The sequence below is a fragment of the Saimiri boliviensis genome, chromosome 5 (genome assembly GCF_048565385.1).
Source record: "Saimiri boliviensis isolate mSaiBol1 chromosome 5, mSaiBol1.pri, whole genome shotgun sequence".
Classification (NCBI taxonomy): Eukaryota; Metazoa; Chordata; class Mammalia; order Primates; family Cebidae; genus Saimiri; species Saimiri boliviensis.
This window is the reverse complement of record NC_133453.1, coordinates 77,480,467-77,501,790: the sequence shown is the minus strand read 5'-3', so window position 1 is coordinate 77,501,790 and position 21,324 is coordinate 77,480,467. Positions and strand designations below refer to the sequence as shown.

The window sequence follows — 21,324 nt, the reverse complement described above, 5'->3', positions numbered from 1 at the left end:
ATTTCCGTGCTCAGATTATTCACTTTAAACCGGCAACCCATGGACTCTCTTCTCTGTTCTCCCAGAAACTGTGGGAGCTGAGTGGCTTTCCATGATATGCACTACTTGGTCTCACCCTGGAGCAGAGAAGATTTTTGCCTTGTACAACTTCAAAAGGCCCTTTGATAAGTTGATTTTGGCTTCTTAACTTAAATATAGAACAATCCAGCTTATTATCACTTCCAGTTTGTTTTTAAAATAAATTCTTTCTTTATCACACCCACAAATCCATCCAAAGAATGTTTAATTTCTCCTTAAACAATTAAGAAAAGCTACCCAAGGTATTAACTGCAGAGTGAGACTTGTGGTATGATGCAATGTCTTACAGTGTCCCCTCTGCTCCAGAGTCTTGTCCCTTAGTCTTCGAATTCAGAATATTCAGCTCTCAGGCCACCAAGGGGGCTTACTGCATGCATGAGTCAGATCATGACAGGCTAATCCTGAATGGTCAAATCTAGCAGGCTCCTTGGTGAAACAGTAGGCCAACCTGCATCATTTGCAATGAATGAAGAACTAGGTCAAACCACAGAGCAACTGCTGCAAATAGGGATACTCTGTCATCCACAGAATATTTGTTATTAAGCCACATATTAGAGTTCCTTCAAGTGTAGTTTGAGAAGTGCTGATTTAGACAAAATGAATTGAAACAATATCGTTAGTTTGTCTCAGCTTTAATGATTCAGCTGAGTGTCAGCTGCTCCAGGGAGCCTTGTCTGACCCCAGAGCAGTTTGTCTCTGTTACACCAGTATTGTGCAATGCACTGCTGCAGTTACATGTCTCTGTTCCCACTGCATTGCTCTCTCCTGTTCTCTTTGAATACACTAATCACAAGTTTGGCTTTGAAGAGTTCATAAATGAATGAATGAATGAATGAGTGAATGAATGAGTGTCAGATGTGTCAGATGTGTCATACTGGAAGAACACTGGTCACAATGGTAGCTGTAGAACTCCAGAACTTCTCCTGAGTAATAGTGATAGTATTATCCTTTTTGCAAGGTTTTGAGGAGTAAAACAATGAGATAAGCTGTATTATTTTATTAGCAAATGTATAATTGAGTGTCTACTTGGAGCCAAATACTGTAAAAACATTCCAAAGTGCTTTAAAAATGATATTGTTTCTCTTTATTTTACAATAGAATTGGTTGGTCAATTTCTCTAACTGTACATATACCACTAGGCAGGGTGGCTTTCTATTGTTCTGTAACATCCTGTTTTTATATTTTCCAGCTAGGAATTCACATTTCCTCCTAACTTACTTTTATTACTGCTTTGTAGTACTATAGCAGTATAAAAGGTCCTGTAGGGAGCCTGAACTGCGAGTATTTTGATAACTTTTCTTTATGGTCATGCTTGGTTTAATTTGGACGTGGTTCAGGAAAAAGAAAAGAGAAAACAGAAAAGCAACACTCAGATTTGTTTTTTTAATAATTCAACATAATCCTTTAAGGATGCAATGCCATTTTATTTTAATTTTTAATTTTAGTTTTTATTATGCTTGATGTGTTTAATTAGAGTGATTTGAATACAGAAAACAAGTTTGATAGAAATTTGAATTTAAGTTTGTTTGGCAATTGGATACCAAAGAGAAATGTAAGAAATATTTTCAAAATTTGAGAACATTTTGGCTTTTAAAAAGTATGTATTATGTAAGTTAATGTTTACATGGCTTTGAAATGGTACAGGCACTAATATATGACTGAAAGGAAAACTTAGAAAAAAAGACATCTTCACTTAGGAACAGCTGAATTTGGGAACTAACAAGAGCAAAGCAAATAATTCAGTAAGTTGTTGCATGGAATAAATTTACTATGGTAAAAACACCATTTACTTTGAGAACATTCCTATATTTTTCAAAATAACTCATAAGATCATTTTGTATAATGGATGAGTTTCTTTTAGTGGTCATGGTTTCATAATTTGTAAAACCTAAAAAATGTCTAACCTTCTAGTTAGAGTTTTTATTTTTGTACTTCTTTTAGAAGTACAAAATTCTATGCTATGACATATTAATTTGCTATGGGTTGAATGTTTTAAATTCCAAGAGATATGGCTTCCAAAGGCACTCAGATAAGCAGGCAGAAAGGACAGAGTTATTGAATCCCAACAGTTATTTAAGTCAAATGGAGCATATGCAATCACAGCTTCGATTGTGGTTCTGAACCAATGAAAAGGTTGAGTTTCAAAACTATGAGGTTTGGGTATCAGACTCATTTTCATAGAAACCCTGATATAAAAGACACATAAATTCCCAATCCACTCCAACAGGCCAATTTAATGGGTGTGGTTGCTGGAAGGGTAACCCCAAATCTGAAGCTGGGGACTTGTCTCATTGACGATGACTGTACTTGAAGGGTTGCTGTGGTATTGTGCGAGTGGTCTCCATGGTCCTCACGTCCTGAGGCTGAAGCCCTGTGAAGGGAGCTGCACAGCCTCTTAGAGAGGACTGTGAAGGTTTGTTACTGGAAAAGGTGTCAAAGTCAGCAGCTGCTTCAGACAGCAGAAGGCTGCAGAGGGAGAGTTTTGGGTTCTGTTGCTAGGGTGTTGTGGTGTTGTAGTCCAGAGACTTGGATCAACCCTGGGGAGGACTTGCATGGTATTGGAAGACATGCTGGTGGACAGATTCTGCCATGGTAGAGACAGGGCAGGTGTGACTGGGCTGCATGTCTTTCATAAGTCCTGTCTGTAAGTCATGCTATTCTAATTACTTGGCTGAGTAACAAATGACCCCAAATCTAGGGGTGCAAAACAGCCTTTCATCATGTCCATAGAATCTTTGGACCACGGCACAAGGAGGATAGTTTTTTTTTCTGTGAGGCCAGGTATCATATCCAGAAGACTCAAAGCCTGGGGCTAGAAGCATCTGAATGCCGGCTCACTCACATGTCTGGAGGGTGCTTCTGGCTGTTGCTGAGGGTATTTCCAGGACTGTTGCTGTGGACTGAATGATCGTGTTTCCCACAAACTTATATGTTCAAATCTAATCCACAGTGGGGTGGCATTTGGAGGTGGAGCCTCTGGCATGTTATTAGGTCAGGAGCTAGGAAAACTCATTAACGGAGTTAGTGCCCTTATAAGAAGAGGTCAGAGAGGTAGCTCATCCTTTTTCCATCATGTTGAGGACACAGCAAAACGTAGCTGTCTGTAAACTAGTAAGAGAGCCCTCACTAGAACCTGACCCTGCTAGCATCCTCATCTTGGAATTTCAGCCTTCAGAACTGTAGGAATAAATGTTTGTGGTTTGAGACACCCAGTTTATGGTATTTTGGTATAGCCGTCCAAGCTGACTAAGCAGCTGTCAAGTGGAATAGCTACACATAACTCCTCCATTTGGCCTGGACTTCCTCTCAGCATGGTGGCTGGTTTTCAAAGATAAGCATCTTGAACAGGGATGGCTTCATGGGTTTGTGTACTGTGTAGTTACACAAGGCTCACACACAGAAGAGGGCTCTGTGCTTGTCACTGTTTTGAAAGTCTTAATTTTGAATAAGGGGCTGCTCATTTTCATTTTATCCTGGGTTTCACAAATTTTGTCACTGGTCCGTATTAAGAAAGAGAGAGAGAGAGAGCAAGCAAGAAAGAGAGTGCGGCAGGAGGGGTGGGGGTTAAGAGGAAGTAGCCAGAAGCTATATTGCCTTCTTTTACCTCATCTAGGAAGTCAGGCAGCATCATGTCTACTACACTGTATTTGTTAGAAGCAAGTCATTGAGGTGTCCCATATTCAAAGGGAAGATAATAGATTCCACTGCTTGATGGAAGGATGTCAAGGTTCTGGGAGAGTATGTGGGAACATAAATATTGCTATGGCCATTTTTGGAAAATACAATCTGCCACACATGCTTTGCATATATTTCTGCAGGTGCCACCTACTGGGTTAGTTTTTATTTTGTTTCTTGTGTAATAGAGTGTTAAAATTAAAGTTAGAGACTGAGACACCAAGATAGAATTGATGTGATATTCCAAAGCCAGATCACAGTATGTGAAATTTACATTCCACGACTTGAATCCCCTCAACCATTTTCAGAATGGAAAGAGTTGACGTGCAGGAGAATTTTGAAATGATTTCTTTGGAAAGATCAGTTGCTCCATTCTGGTTTACCCCATGTTTAGTAAGGGAGACCTCCAAGAGTCCATTTGGAAAGTTTTAAATTATATTCCTTCAAGCTAGAAGCAATTCATGCTGTAAAAAGTCAAAGAGGGTAATGGCAAGAGGATAAGGCATTATTTTTATTTTTCGTTAACAATCTTGTGTGTATTAAATTTATTTATTTATTTTTTCATTTAAATTAACAGCTTTATTTTATTAAAATTAGCAGTTTTGTTGTATTTATTTCTTTTTGAGACAGAGTTTTGCTCTGTTACTCAGCCTGGAATGCAGTGGCACAATTTTGGCTCCCTGCAACTTCCTTTCCTGGGTTTAAGTGATTGATTCTCCTGCCTCAGCCTCTGTAGTAGCTGGCATTATAGGCGAGCATCACCATGCCCAGCTATTTTTTTTTTTTTTTTTTTTTTTTTGTATTTTTAGTAGAGATGAGGTTGTCACTATGTTGATTAGGCTGGTCTCAACTCATGACCTCAAGTAAACTGCCCATCTTGGCCTCCTAAAGTGCTGGGAATACAGGTATAAGCCACTGTGCCCATACTAAAATTCATGTTTTTAAAAGGTGATTTAATCAGTAAGGTATTTATTATTCCTATATAAAACAGACCTAGATAGGGGCCTCTATTTTTAGGGAAATTTGTAATTTGTAGGCTCAGCAGATATATCAAAAGGATGATAGGAGATTTGATCACATCCACAAAAAATATGCATCTTTGCAAGAAGCCCAGACTACGCACTCCTTGAGGCCCCTTGGCCATTACCAAGTCGCCTCAGAGGTGCTGGGAAGGAATTCATTCTAATCGTCCCAGGACAATCCTGAATCCTCTCCAGAAAAGTGGAAAGGAGACCAGGGAGCTGCTTTGCCTGTGCACATGGAGATGACCTTCACAAATATTGAATCCAGGCAGAATGCAGAGCTTATACTTTCAGATTTCAAAGGGCAAAGGAATATTTTCTGTGGACTAGCTATGTGTGGGGTGATTGTGCAAGTGAGTCAGTGTGGATCTTTTTATGAATTTATCCAAAGGCCCTAGATGATAGAAGGACCAGAAGCCAGAATTTGAAGTTAATATCAGATAAAGGCTAAAGGACTCATGAGTAACCCCTGACTAACCATTCTGGTTTGCCTGGATCTCAGAAGTTTCATAAGATGTGGAAACTTTAGGCTAAAATGGGAATATTTCTGCTGGGATGGTTGGTTACCTTACTTACCTTAGACCACCCATAATAGGATGTATTAACCCTGGACAGGATTGCAGGATGGGGGCCAATCAGGGACCCTACAGAATGCCTGTGAAAGTGCCCATGAAAGAAAGACTCATCTGCAAACATTTGCCAGGCCTGAACAGCCCAAAGCTGATACAAGAAGGACCTTTCCTGCTCCTTTACCATGTCTCTCTTCTAGCTCTGGCCTTAACCCAGAAACTGGCTAGCAAGCTGCGGGTAGGGCACAGAAGTGGGGAGGGAAAGCACCAGGTGGGGAATAAAGAATAAGCCATCCACAGTGGAGCAGTCCAGGAACAGGAACAGGAGAAGGTTCAGTGCTAAATCAGTTTCAGTTTCTGGTTATGTAAGATGTTCTGATTACTGAATTCCACTCACTGTTACTAAAAGAATTGTAGGATGTTCTTGTCCTCACATACACACCCAAGAGTATCTAGAAAAGTCCTGGGATGCACCTGAATGTTCAACTAGGGGCAAGGGAAGGTTAACTCCACTGAACATGTGAAGGAGAGTGCTGTGATTTTATGATGGGTTCTGCTTGTTCAATATGCTTCTTACACTTGAAATTTCAAAAACCCTGCTCCAACGAGAAGTGTCAAATGGCATGTCAAGGAAATAACTTGTCTATTCCTCTACGTTGTAAGGATTATGCACTTTCCATGGACTGTTTAAAATTCCTCAAATGATGAATTTAAGTTAAATTCACTCAGTCTCTAATGGCTATCAAACATCAAATACTTTCCTCTTCCCTAGGCTGGAGGCTTAAGGACTCCAGGAACTAAACATCAGATTTTCCACAGAGAATTGTGGGTTGATTTATTCTTTGGGATGATTGTCAGATATTATTTATCTTCCTCTACCTCCACTGTACCCCTCAATCAGATGAACCCACCTGCTATGGCTACCTGTGCTCAGCTCAGCTCAGCTCAGTGCATCTGCTTCCACTGGGGTCCTGGCCCTCATGAATTGCCCCTTTCACAGACACTGGCTTGTCAGTGCTGCTACTTATTTCCATCCAGCCCTGTGCCATCCATACCTGACACCAAGTCTCAAGAGCTGATGCTGATTCTCTGGTCTCTTTGGACCAATCCATTAGATGCTTCTGACTCAGTTGCCCAGGATTTCTGTGTTAGAAAGAAACTGCCTGGGAACTGCTTCTTGATTTTTCTGGATCAGGTTTCTTGTATTAACTCTGTTAAAACTCTTGGTATAATCTTAGACAGTTGTTTTAACTTCTGCAAGCCTCAACTGGGATAACAATAGTTGTGTTGTCTAGGGATACAGTGAAGAAATCAATTAGTAGATGTGAAAACACCTAATAAAAGTTAGGGAATAAATATATTCATGGTAGTGCATGTATATACATTAGTACAATCTGGTTACCATGCTGGAGTTGGGATTTCTAATATTATTACCCTTAACTTTACCCTTTCCTGTCATTATGGCATCTCTTGGCTTTTTGCTTAGATCCTTGATCTTCAGGACCCGATGTGCTGAATGTCAATATCCATCTGCTCACCGAGATGATCTTACCAGGCTCGATGTCTTCCTGTTGCATCATGCAAAGGTCATTTTCTTGCTCTCTTTCAATGCCAGGTGAGCCACCTGAGCCTTCTCTCTCTATTTTTCCTTTCTGACCTAATCGCCTATGGAGACCTGTGCAATTCCAGTTCAACCAACACGCCGCTCTTTTCTTCCTTCACAGCTATCACGCAGAGGAAACCGAAGACGTTCCAACACGCTCTGGAAGTGGTGAGGAGAGTTTTTTTAAGAGGGAGAGAGTGAAAAGTTCTGTCAATGTCAAACTGTTTTCAAGGAAGATGAAACCTGAGATTTGACCATTGGATTTAGCAATGTGGAAGTTACCAGTGAGCTCGAAAAGAGCAAATTTGGGGGAAAAAATAAAATAAATTTCAATTAAAGTAGGTTCAATGGAGAGCAGGAAGAGCTAGATTAAGAGGCAATTATTTTTTTGAGATGAATTCTCACTCTGTTGCCTAGGCTGGAGGGCAGTGGTGCAATCTCAGATCACTGCAACCTCCACCTCCTAGGTTCAAGTGATTCTCCTGCCTCAGCCTCCCAATTAGCTGGGATGGCAGGCACGTGCCACCATGCTAGGCTAATTTGTTTTGGATATTTTAGTAGAAATGGGGTTTCACTGTGTTGGCCAGACTGCTCTTGAACTCCTGACCTTGTGGTCTGCTCTTCTCTGACTCCCAAAGTTCTGGGATTACAGGCGTGAGCCACCATGCCCAGCCTGTTGTTTTTGTTTTATTTTGTTTCTTTACTTTTTTTTTTTTTTTCTTAAGTTAAGGAAAGGAATGGGCAATAGCTGGAAATACAATAGGATGATGAAAGGTTTTACCAGGCAATACAGACAAAAAAGAGAGGCTACATTGATAAGACAAGAGAGAGGAAAATTGCTGGAACAATGACTTGAGTAGGTTAGAGCAGATGAGATCTAATGCCGTACTGGAGTGACTGGCCTTCAGAAATTCGGATGGCTCAACTATATCACAAGAAGAAAGGTGGAACATGTGTACACACATGCATAAAAGGAGGATATGGAGTATTTATTCTGATTGCTTCAGTATTTCCAGTTACACAGGAAGCAAGGCCATCAGCTGGGCATGAGGATGGAGGAGGAGGTGTTGGAATCTGAGAAGAGATAAGTTAAGAAATTACCACATTGGAGAGTAGAACAGTAAACTATCTAGGGAAATACAGTATAATTGCTGGCAGTGTTAATCACCCTCATAATGTTAATGATCATGAATCTATACTGATGTTACTAATGGAATTTTCTCTAGATATATTCATTTATGTGAGTGTAGTCACAATGTAGGGAGAATGCCAAATTTAACTAAGGTTTGGCTTTATTCAAGAGAGTTTGATGAACAAGAGTAAGACAGAGAAGATGGGGGCACATTTAAGGGAGTGATTATAATGAGTGACCATGAAATTGAAGCAAGATAATGAGAGCGTGAGTGAGGTTGCAAGAAAAACCAGCAGGATCAACAGATTGAAGATGGCAGGATGGATTTAGCCCAGTGGCTAATTAGGGAAGAGAGGTCCAGGCAGATTGTAGGTGTTGATGAGGTCGAGATGGGGGACTATTGGACATGAGTTGAAAAAATAGCAGTTATTGACCGGAAAAGTAAGCCGCTTAAAATGGATGTTATGGAGGGTTTGCAGTTATGGTAAAGGTACAAGTGTTTATCCATGGGAACGTGTGGCCAAGGTAAAGAGGAGAGCAGGATCTCTAGAGGTTGGGAGGCCAAGGAACTGAGAGAGCATCATCCATAGGAATATTGGACTCACTAATAGGTAGGAGAGAAGTAGAGGTAGACAGAGTGAAAGATTAGCAAGAAGTAACCAGGTAGTGCTGGTGACAGTGGAGTCCTGGGTGTACAGATGACCTCAACAGACCCAGTCACTTCCAGAATGCATGCACATCCAGCTTAAAATGTTCTGGTCATTCCACACAAGCAAGTGGATAACAAGGGACCGTTGTTTCATGCTCATGTTCTTATTCTCACCATTATTCTTTTTCAGTTGTAGTTCAGCTCATGAATATTAGAGACCAACAAGAAAAGGAAAGGATATGAAGTGATGATAATTCAGTTCGTTTAGTCCAGCTGAGTAATTAATTTCAAAGTGGGGTTTTGGAACCCCTGGGGTTCCCTAAGACCTTTTTCAGGTCATAACTAATGATACTAAGATGTCATTGGCTGTTTTTGTTCTTTTTGTCTTATGAGTGTTTTCCAGAAGCTAGAGAACATACAATAGCAAAATATGATCATAAAAACTGAGTACAGAAGCAAACATGAGAATCTACCTGTCTTCTGTTAAGTCAGCAGTTAGAGATTTCAAAACATGTAAAGCAATGCCATGTTTCTTGTTATTTTTTGCTTTGGAAATTACACTCTTTTTCATATTATTTATGTTAACTTGTAATGGGACTATTCTTTTAACTTAAATTGATGAAACAAATAGTTAGGACTTTCTGTTTAATTTTGGATATGCTAAATGAACAAAAGTCCTTTGGGGATAGTCAATTTTTAAGAGAGGTCCGAAGACCAGAAAATTTAAGAAGCTCTGATTTTTGTCACTCACTAGAAGGTGAAGACTGGGAAGGCTGAGAGGTTGGACATATCAAGAGTAGTGGGGGTGAAGAGTCCTGCATGAGCACTTCCAACCACTGTGACCTGCAACATGTGGTAACACCAGCTCCCTGAGGCTCTAGCAAAGGACATGCGCAGGAAAGTGTCATAAAGTTTCTCTCCCAGTTACGAAAGTTCTCCTTACTTTGACTCTCACTAGACGTATTTATTGAATTAGTGATTGTTATGAAAAATTGAGCAATAAATCAATCTGTATAAGAAAACGGCATATCTTTGCAGCTTATGTTTCTTTTTTTTATTTTTTACTTTTTGTGAGACGTTGCTCTTGTTGTTGCCCAGGTTGGAGTGCAGTGGTGCCATCTTGGTTTACTGCAACCTCTGCCTCCTGGGTTTAAGCGATTCTCCTGCCTCAGCCTCCTGAGTAGCTGGTACTACAGCTGTGCGCCACAATGCCTGGCTAATTTTTTGTATTTTTAGTAGAGATAGGGTTTCACCGTGTTAGCCAGGATAGTCTCAATCTCCTGACCTTGTGATCCGCTCGCCTCTACCTCCAAAAGTGCTAGGATTACAGGCATGAGCCATCGTGCCCAGCCTGCTTTTCTTTTTTGATTATGAAAGCAATATACGTCACTGTAGAAAATTCTGAAAAGCATTAAGAGAATAGGAGTTAGTTATAATTTTACCTCCCAGAGAGAATGAGTTAGCTTACTACCTGTTTTCTTCTGTCTCTCTTTTTAAAAACAAATATGTTATCATGCTGTATATATCATTTGAAATTATGTTTAATGGAGTAAAATATCCCATTTGAATTATATAATAATATATTTAGCCAATCTGCCTATAGTTAGATGTGAAAAGATTTCCCTCTACTTTTTTCCTCTTTTATAATGGATGTTTGAATATGCTTCTCTCTCTGACTCTCTGTATTACTTTATTCTGCACATGCACACACACTCACGCCAAGAAGTATATATATGCAGTTGTCTACATCACTGGTTCAAAGCATTCATTTTGCTGAAGGAAATAAATAATGCAAAGTTGGAACTTTCTTAAAAAATGACATATTTGTTGTTACTGATATTGTTAAATTTATTAGCAAGTCCAATACAAGTGCCATTGTAGATTTTTAAAAAATTGATTAAATAAATCTAAATTTCATTTGAATAAATTAATGGATAAAAAGGATTTTGAAAATGAAGACGTAATTGAAGATAAATAGTGGTGACAGCAGATTTTAGAAGATGTTGTAAAACAAGAATAATTAAAACAGCATGGTTTTATAGGAAGGATTGACAGATAAAGGAATGAAATTCCTAGGAAATATTGTCTAGCATATATAAAAATTTAGTATATGATTAAAAGGAGTATCACAAATAAGTAGTGTCACTAATGAATATTCAATAACTTGTGTGAAAATATCATTATCTCTGGAAAGAGGTAAATAAAAACAAAAATGCAAATCCCATTTCTGAAGTTATTGAGATAATTAGAATAAAAGATGTATGGTGCCATCTAGTGGTTAAATATGTAATTGCACACATCTTGTTATTGTTCTATGTAGCGTCTAATGGCAGAAATTTAAACCGGATGGAGACTTGAAGGGAGGTAAATTATTCATTAATAAAAAGGTTTACATCTCACACTTCAGCACTAATTTAAGAAAACATTTTTAAATACTGACTGTTTCAGAGAATACTATAAACTGTAGCCTATATAGTGATACTGCATGAGCATACAAGAAATTGCAGTTCCAGACATTCACATAAACAAGCATGCCAACCTGTCAGACTTTTTTTAGTAACACAATGAAACAAAAGAACAATCTGAGTAAAAGCGTGCTGATTGGAAATTCATATATGAGAGCAGAGTCTGCCAGCAGTTACAGTTTTGAATAGAGAACACCAGGGGAACAACCTGTCCTGTGGCCTATGGGGCCTAAGGGAGGGCCAGAGCCCGCCCTGGGCCAGAGGCCAGTACAGGTGGGTAGTTCCTGGGCTCGGTGGAGACTGCGCCTCTCCCCGCTAGCCTCAGGCACAAGCTGCACACAGGCAGCCATCTCCGCACTGGGTCTGTGCCTTCAGTCTTCCCATCTATCAGTCCATGGAGGCTGCTGCAAGGACACATGGCTAATCTAGAAAGCAGTCCTGCCTTCCGTATCTGGGAACGCACCCTCTTTCCCACCCAGTGGCTGCAGCAGCAGCTGCCCTGTTGGAATGCACAGAGCTTCCTGGCCCCAGCTCCTCGGTCCAGAGATGAGCTCCTAAACTAAAGCTGGGCCTGTAATTCCTCTTCCTTGGAATTTTGAATTTGGAAACAAGAGAATTGGGCCAGTCTATCTCTGGATTGTCAAGACTGGGAGCTTAAAACTCAGAAGCTTTGGGTGTCCATTAGTGTAAGCTGGAGAAACAGAAAGAGCAAGTGGAGAGGATGAAGCCCAAAGAAGCAGCAGCGGGTGATGAAGGAGGCAGCACCGCTGTGTTCCCCCTCCTTAGCTCTGTTGCTTCGCTCCATTTGGATGCTCAGTTACTCCTTGGATTCCTCGGATTCCCAGTATTCTTCAGATAAGCCTTTCCTTTTGCTGAAGCAAATGTAAATGTTTTTCTGTCCTCTACATTCAAAAATGTGCTGATAAATCTTTTGAAAGAACAAACCTGATCTGCTCATTGCACATCAAGGGCAAATTCTTTAACATGACTGTTGAGGCCTCTTCCGACCTCTGAAGCCTCATCTCTGACTGGCTCTTGCTGTCTCCCTCCTCCCAACCCCCTCTCTCCTTCCCGTCTGTCTGTTCTCCATGCTCCAGCCATATCCCAATGCCTCTCACCTCCCATGCTGCTGCATTCTACCAGCTTCTCACCACACTGTTCCCTCTCCATGAAATACTTTTCCACCAGTCCTTCCCCAGAAGTACTGATTCATCCTTCAGATCCCAGCTTGGGCATTATTTCCTCCAAAAGTCCTCTTAGGTTCCCTAAGACTGGGTTGGCTGCTCTTCATATGCTATCCCACAGCACCTTGTTTGCAACTGTGTTGTAGCTTTTATTACTTGGCATCAAAATGGCCTGTTTGTTTGGAGGAGACACTAAGCTCTGAAGAGGAAGGACAGTATTGGCCTCACTGTTACATCCCCGATGCTTTGTACTTTACCTAGAATACAGTTTGCACCCAAATATTAGTTCAATAAACAAATGAATATTTACAGAGAACCATGTCTGTTATCTAAGTGAGAAACACTGAGGCCCAAACGGGCTGTAAATCTTTTCACAGGAAAGTGTCCAACTAGCCTCATTTCTGCTTAAACTAGGGTCTGTAAATCTCTAATAACATTTTTGAGAGCTGTTGTCTCAGGCTTCACAATCAGACAAATGCTTTTAATGTATGTAACTTTCTCTTATGCTAAATCAGAGCGAAATGCACATGAATCGATATAAGGATTATCTGCATTTTGTGGACATGGGTGGTCCAGACACCCACAAGGAGATAAATAAATGTTTGAGGTGGGTCCTTCAATGATTTTTACAACGGATGCCAATTTGGCAAGCTTGACTGGGCCCTACCAGTGTGAGGAACCATGATTTTGGTATGATGTTGGGGAATTTGTGGCTTCCATCTGCTGGTTATCTCACAAAATGTAGAGCTGAGAAAAATCACATACTGATTAAATCATAGAATCCCACACTTGGAAGGGACTTCATGAGATGATCTGGGCCCGCCTCCTGAAGGTCAATGCATAAATCATCTTGTGCAGATGGCTGTTTATACTATTTTTAAAGCTCTTTAAGGATGGAGATTACACAGCTTCCCTTGGTAGTCTGATCTTCATGGTCAAGAACTTCCTTTTTTAAAAGCCCAGCTCCTTACTGCAGTTTGGCTCATTTCCTCTATTTTTCAGCTCTCTGTGAACATGGAGAGCACATGATCAACCTTTCCTGGTAATTATCTCTGGCCCACACCCATACTCTTGCAATTAATTATTAGGATTTATGCTACTTTCCCCCTCCCAAGCTATGCAGTTACAATTCCTTTATTTTTTCAGAAGACTTATTTTTCCCTCTTCGATTACTTTTGTAATTTATACCTTTTCTCCTTAGGGTCTGTCCCATAGCTCATTATATGTAACTCGTAATAGCAGCTCTCTTCAAGTCGTAATCAGCTGTAAATAAACAGCAAAGCTTGTGTCTTATCTTACTCCAGTATCATATTTGCTGTTTAGATCACAGCATTTCCTTTTTGTTTGTGGTGTAGATTAGGTTCCACAATAAACCTCAAGCCTTTTACTGTCAAATTGCTGCTTTCTACATGTCATATCTGTGTAATTTGTCTTTGGTTTTTTCATAGACTGAGTAATGCCTCTTCACCACAAAAATGTCCATGTCTGGTCCCCAGGACTGTGACTATGTTACCTTGCCTGGCAAAAGGGACTTTGCAGATGTGAGTAAGGGTCTTGAGAAGGGGAGAGTATCCAAAATTATCCAGGTGGGCCCAGTGTAATCACAAGGGTGCTTATAAAATGGAGGGCAGGGCCGGGCACAGTGGCTCATGCCTGTAATCCCAGAACTTTGGGAGGCTGAGGCTGAGGGATCACGAGGTCAGGAGTTCGAGACCAGCCTGATCAACATGGTGAAACCTCATCTCTACTAAAAAAACAATGCAAAAATTAGCAACACATTGTGAGGTGCGTACCTGTAACGCCAGCTACTCTGGAGTCTGAGGCAAGAGAATTGCTTAAACCTGGGAGGCAGAGGTTGCAGTGAGCCAAGATCATGCCACTGCACTCCAGCCTGGGTCCCAAAAAACAAAAACAAACACAGAAACAAACAAATAAAAAAAACACAGAGGTCAGGAGGATTTGGTAAAAGAGAAAAGATGGCGGTAGAGATGGGGTTTGAGGATGGAGAAAAACGCCGCAAGCCAAGCAGTGCAGCCACAGGAAAAGGCGAGGAAATGAATTTGACCCTGACACTCCCATGGAGAAGCATGGCCCTGACCCGCCCACACCGTGATCATGGCCTACTGAAACCTGTTTGGGCTTCTGACTTGAGGAACCGTACAGTAATACCTTTGTGTTGTTTTAAGCAGCTAAGTTTGTGGTGATTTGTTACAGCAGCAATAAGAAACATACACTTTATAAATGTAAATCGGTGCTTGTCTCAAACTTCATGGTCTTATTCAACAGAGCATTTTTTTTTATTTATAGAGGTTTCTTGATACTGTGTTCTCATTATCCAAAGCCACATCAAAATAAGTGAGTATTTACTAGGCTATTGATAACCTCAACTTCTTATCAACTGTTTTAAAGGAATTTATGTACTAGAGGATTCCATTTATTGAACAGGTACTATGTACCATGTAGCTGAGCTTGGAATCTGCTATCTCACTTAAGCGTGACAACAAAACCACAAGGCAGAGATTATTATCCAAGCCCCATTTCACTGGGGCTTGGAGCAGCACAGAAGTGCAGCTAGTTGCTAACAGAGCTGATAGTCGAGCTCCAGCCTGCTTGATTGTAAAGTCTATCTTCTGTTCCATGATGACCTGCCACTGTGCTGGGCTCAGTTTCTCTAGTGGAGTGCAAAATTGTGAAGAATCTAAAGCATTGAATTTTCAAGGAAGATGTGTTACTATATATGTAATTTTCTTGGGGAAAAAAAAAAAGTTGGTTTCCTAGAAATGCTATGTAATTATTCCAGATGTCAGATTGAAATGATTCCAAACATCAAAAACAAAATTATAATTGTTGAAAAGTGAGAGGGATCACTCAAAAACATTAGTTGGGAAAGCAAAAGCTCTCTCTGTCTTGGCAGAAACCTGTAATTTGCGTGGGGAAATATCATTTCTAAGAAGCAAAACTTCTGAATTAGTTTTCAGCAAAGTATGCTTTAAATACTTCTGTCCTATGAAAGTTTCTGACATTGTGTCATTCTTCTGTTGGATTTTGTTGCCTACATAATTTGACATGTGAGACAAGGAGGGATGCTATTTTACTTCCATGATCCTCTTCCTTTTCTCGTTCTCTCTGTTTGGAAGAGAGGAGAGTGCAACTTTATTTTTAATACTAACCTTTCCCAACTACGCTTTCCATGTGGTCTGCTGAGGCTGGGAGGATATATACATTTGTTTTCAAGTCATCTCATTTTAAACTGACCAGCAAATATTTAATCAGACAACAACTACCCTTTCGTTCTGCTAATTAGCCCTCTCCCTGAACAATTAGTGAATTTTCTTAATGTCGTAGTAAATACTATGCAGATACAGCTTCAGCTTCCACCTGTCTTCCACACACGCTACTGTGCCTATGCCCTGATACGTAAATCTGACAGCTTCCCTCCCTCCCGTACCTCCTGGCAAATCTTAAAAGACCACAATGATCTACACTGTTATCTGCATCCCTCACTTCCTCGTCTCTTCTTAATGCACTGTCATTCCATCTGCTCCATCATTCCTTTGTAAGATCATGACACTTGTCTCACAAAAATTTGAGTTCTTGTGGGGTAGGAGTAGGAGTAGATGTCAACTTAGTGCCTTTTATGTGTCCCAAGCTTAACCTCCTGTTTCCCCTCCAACCTCTAAAACTCACTCTTTGAGCAGTTTTTACACTTCCATGAATGGCACAATTTAAGTGTCAAGCCAGAAATCTAGGATGCAACTCTATACTGCTTTCTTTTATCCATGTCGTCTTCATTACCTTAAAAGGAGTAATTCTGGGTCAGGTGCAGGGGCTTACACCTCTAATCCCGGCACTTTGGGAGGCTGAGATAGGAGGATCGCTTGAGCCGGAGAGTTCAAGAACAGCCTAGGCAACATAGTCAGGCCTTGTTTCTACATTAAATAGAAAAATTAGCTGAGCATGGTGGTGTGAGCCTATATTCCCAGCTACTTGGGAGGCTGAGGTAGGAGGATGGCTTGAGACTAAGAGGCAGAGGTTGCAGTGAACCAAGATTGTGCTAACGGCACTCCAGACTGGGCAACAACAGAGCAAGACCCTTTCTCAAAAAAAAGTAATTTCACTCACCTCCTCCCGCTCACTCTTGGTTTCTTAATTGAAACTTTCATCTTTTTAAAAAAAATTAATTTTGTGGGTACATTATAGATGTGTATATCTATTAGCTGGGCATGGTGGCGCGTGCCTGTGATCCCAGCTACTCAGGAGGCTGAGGCAGGAGAATTGCCTGAACCCAGGAGGCGGAGGTTGCAGTGAGCCGAGATCGTGCCATTGCACTCCAGCCTGGGTAACAAGAGCGAAACTCTGTCTCAAAAAAAAAAAAAAAAAAAAAAAAGATGTGTATATTTATGGAATATATGAGATATTTTGATACAGGCATACAATGTGTAATAATCACATTAAGAGGGTATGTTACTATATATGTAACTTTCTTGGGAGAAAAGAAGCTGGTTTCCTTGAAACGCTATGTAATTATTCCAGATGTCAGATTGAAATGATTCCAAACATCATAAACAAAATTATAATTGTTGAAAAGTGATCTATCACCTCAAGCATTTATCCTTTGTACTACAAACAATTCAATTTTACTCCTTTAGCTATTTTAAAACGTACAGTTAAATTATTTTTGATTATAGTAACTCTGTTGCACTCTCAACTACTAGGTCTTATTCATTTTTTCCTTTTTTCTTTTTCTTTTTTTTTTTTTTTTTGCACCATTAACCCACTTGCCTTCTCATTCCCCCACTGCCCTTCCCAGCTCCTGGTAACCTTCCTTTTACTCCCTGTCTCCATGAGTTCAATTGTTTTAATTTTTAACACCCACAAATAAGAACATGCGAAGTTTGTCTTTCTCTGCCTGATTTATTTCACTTAACATAATGCCCTCCAGTTCTATCCATATTGATGCAAACGGCGGGATCTCATTCTTTTTTATGGCTGAATAGTACTCTGTGTATATGTACCACATTTCCTTTATCCATTCATCTGTGGATGGACACTTAGGTTGCTTCCAAATCTTGGCTAAACAGGGCTGCAATAAACATGGGAGTGCTGATTTCTTTGATATACTCACTTCCTTTCTTTTGAGTGTGTACCCATCAGTGGGATTGCTGGATCATATGGTTGCTCTATTTTTAGTTTTTGAGGAACCTCCAAACTGTTCTCCACTGTGCTTATACTAATTTACATTCCTACCAACAGTGTGCAAGGGTCTCTTTTCTTTATGTCCTCTCCAGCATTTGTTATTGCCTGTCCTTTGGATAAAAGCAATTTTAACTGGGGTGAGATGGTATCTCTTCGTAGTTTTGATCTGCATTTCTCTGATGATCAATGATGTTGAGCACCTTTTCATATACTTGTTTGACATTTGTATGTCTTCTTTTGAGAAATATTTATTCAGATCTTTTGCCCATTTGGGCAAAATCAGATTACTAGACTTTTTTTGCTAGGGAGCTGTTTAGGCTCCTCATATTTTGGCTATTAATCCCTTGTCAGATGGGATTAATATTTACAAATATTTTCTCTCATTCTGTGGATTGTCTCTAAACTTTGTTGATTGTTTCTTTTGCTGTAAAGAAGTTTTTTAACTTAATGTGATCTCATTTGTCCGTTTTGCTTTGATTGCCTGTGCGTGTGGGGTTTCCTGAGTACTAACTCAGAAAATCGTTGTCCAGATCAATGTTTTAAAGAGTTTCTCCAACGTTTTCTTTTAGTAGTTTCATAGTTTCTGGTTGTGATTTAAGTTCTTAATCCATTTTGATTTAATTTTTGTGTATGGTGGGAGATAGAGATCTAGTTTCATTCTCCTGTATACAGATGTATAGTTTTTCCAGCACCATTTATTAAAAAGACTGTCTTTTCCCAAATGTATGTTCTTGGCACCCTTGCTAAAAGTGAGTACACTGTAGATGTATAACTTTGTTTCTGGATTCTCTATTCTGTTCCATTGGTTTATGTGTCTATTTCATGCCAGTACCATGCTGTTTTGGTTACTCCAGCTCTGCAGAATAATTTGAAGTCAGCTAATGTGATTATTCTAGTTTTGCTCTTTTCGCTTATTATAGTTTTGGCTATTCTGGGTCTTTTGCAGTTCATATAAATTTTGGAATTTTTTTTCTTGTTCTGTGAAGAATGTCATTGGTATTTTAAGAGATTTTATTCAATTTGTAGATTGCTTTGGATAGAGTGGAAATTTTAGCAATATTTATTCTTCCAATCTGTAGGCATGGAATATCTTTCCACTTTTTTGTGTCCTGTTCCATAGTCTTTATTATTTTTTAGCTGAATTACTGAAGCACTTCCAAACTGCTACTTTCCTTTAATTTTTAAGTTTGTGTTGTTGTTGCTGTTTTTATGAAACCAATGGGGAGTTCTTAGGTGGAGGTGACATACATATATATGTCCAAAACAAAAGATACCTGTGGTATTAAGACCGCTAAAGGAAGAATTTTATTATTATTATTATTATTTTATTTTTATTTTTATTTTTATTTTTGAGTCAGATTTTCACTCTTGTTGCCCAGGCTGGAGAGCAATGGCGTGATCTTGGCTCCCTGATACCTCTGCCTCCAGGGTTCAAGTGATTCTCCTGCCTCAGCCTCCTGAGTAGCTGGCATTACAGGTGCCTGCCACAATGCCCAACTAATTTTTTTTTTTTTTTTTTTGTATTTTTAGTAGAGATGGGGTTTCACCATGTTGGCCAGGCTGGTCTCGAACTCCTGACCTCAGGTGATCCACATGTCTCGGCCTCCCAAAGTGCTGGGATTACAGGTGTGAGTCACCATGCCCAACCAAGAATTTTATTTTTAATGGCGAGAGAAATTGAAATGAGACCAAAGACATGGAAATGTAGGGGTCAGCTTTGAAACATATGTGGACTAGTGGGCTCCTAAACACTCACCTCTCAGAATATTATGCTATAATTGAACACCAATAGATAAAATGTAGTCTGTGTGAGCATATATTACTCCATGAGTGTTTGTGGTGGTGAGAGGAGCTGAGGTTTTAGAACTATAACCAGAATCACCAGCTATGGCTTCAAAATAATGAGTTATTATTACTCAATATTATCATTATCTTGTCTTCATATTTTATCACAAACTTGAAACATGATAGCTTTTTTACTTTTTCTTTTTATTTCATTCGTCATTTATTATGATACACTTGTGACATTCAAAAATGTATAAAAAATGATTAAGCCAGGCACCATGGCTCATGCCTTTAATCCCAGAACTTTGGGAGGCCAAGGTGGGCAGATCACTTGAGGTCAGGAGTTCAAGACCAGCCTGGACAACATGGTGAAAACTTATCTCTACCAAAAATACAAAAATTAGCTGGGCATGGTGGCACATGCCTGCCTATAGTCCCAGCTACTTGGGAGGCTGAGTTGGGAGAATCTCTTGAACCTAGAAGGTGTAGGTTGCAGCGAGCTGAGATCACACCACTGCACTCCAGCCTGGGCATCAGAGTAACAGAGTGAGATGGTGTTTCAAAAAAATAAAAATAAAAATAAAATAAAAAAATTATTAAATGAGTACCCATATACTCACCACCAACCTTAAAATATATTCCAAATATGGTAATGATCAGAGCACCTGTGCCCCAGACCCCCTTTCTCCCCTGCACTCCCAACCACAGATAACCCACTATTCTGAAATTTGACTTCTTTCTTTCTCGTGTATATTTACTTTTAATATTTAAATTACAAGGACTCTCACTTACCTAATGTGGGATCTCAGCTATTCTACCCAACTGTTGAAACCAAAAACTTAGGCCTAATCTTTGTTTCATCACTTTTCTTATCCTGGGGTGTGTTGGCACTGGTCCCACCTACTGAGAAGAAGCAGTTGTGCACATCTCTTCCCAAATACACATTAAGTTTGAGATTGCCATGGTGGGAGTAGTTACATGATGGGAATTGGCAAATACTACAAATCAGGGATCTTTCCTGACCCTCCCAGAATGGTCTGTTAAATGCTTACCTACACAGTACTGCCCACCACTCCTCTTCCACATCCAACTAGTTCTCTTAGTGTCCTCCAGATTGTATTTCAAGTCTGCCCATTGATGTCAGATTTATTGCTACATTATTGAACAAACAATTATTAGCTTTTGCTTTTTCTATTTTTCTTTAATTAAGGAAAGTTTCAAACACAGACAAAAGTAGAGAGGATAGCATGATAAACTCCCATATGTCACCTAACTTAATAATTATCAACATTTTGCCAGTATTGTTTTATTTATTCCTGCTCCCTGCTTTTTATTGTTGTTGTTGTTCATTAGAGAGAAAGAAGCTAGAGTAATTGAAAAAAAATTCCATATTATTTCACTCAAATTCTTAATATTCATATCTGAGTTAAGTCTGTATCAGGATATTATTACTTTCTAATAAATTAATGGTCATTTCTTAATATTATTAAGACCCAAATTATTTTTAGATTTTCCTGATTTTAACACAATGCCTTTCTGCAGCTTTTTGTTGCTGTATTTTTACTGTCTTTTTTATTCTGTAACAGATTCTTTCCTTTTTTTCTTTTTTTAAAAAAGTTATTTGATAAACTTGATAATTTGTCCTGTAGAGTATTACACATTTTGCATTTAGTTCACACATTCCCTAATATTCTTTATTAACTGACATTCAGATTAAGAGTTTCCATTAGATGCAAGTTCAAGTTTTTAGGCAGCACTAGCTCAGGGTGGTGGGTTCTATCACATCACATCGTGATTAGTATGTTCATATATTGCTAGTCTGATCCATGCATAACCCAGTTTCACATCGGTTTTTCACCTAATAGTTTTAGTATCTTTTGATGATAATTGAGTGGATTCAGTTTTTTCTTTGAGATTGCAAAATGGTGATTTTTCTCATTCTATAATTTTATTTTCTATTTTTTAG

The 21,324-nt window shown here is 39.4% G+C and overlaps 1 long non-coding RNA gene across 2 annotated transcripts in view; it reads left to right on the top strand.

The window, feature by feature from the left end:
- Positions 1–16,762, top strand: part of LOC141584600 (uncharacterized) — a 58,232-nt gene extending 41,470 nt beyond the window's left edge. For both annotated transcript variants that reach the window (XR_012517739.1, XR_012517738.1), the window contains 2 exons: positions 6,831–6,959; positions 7,069–16,762. This is a non-coding gene — a long non-coding RNA (uncharacterized LOC141584600). The remainder of the gene's footprint in view (positions 1–6,830; positions 6,960–7,068) is intronic.
- Positions 16,763–21,324: the final 4,562 nt, after the last annotated feature.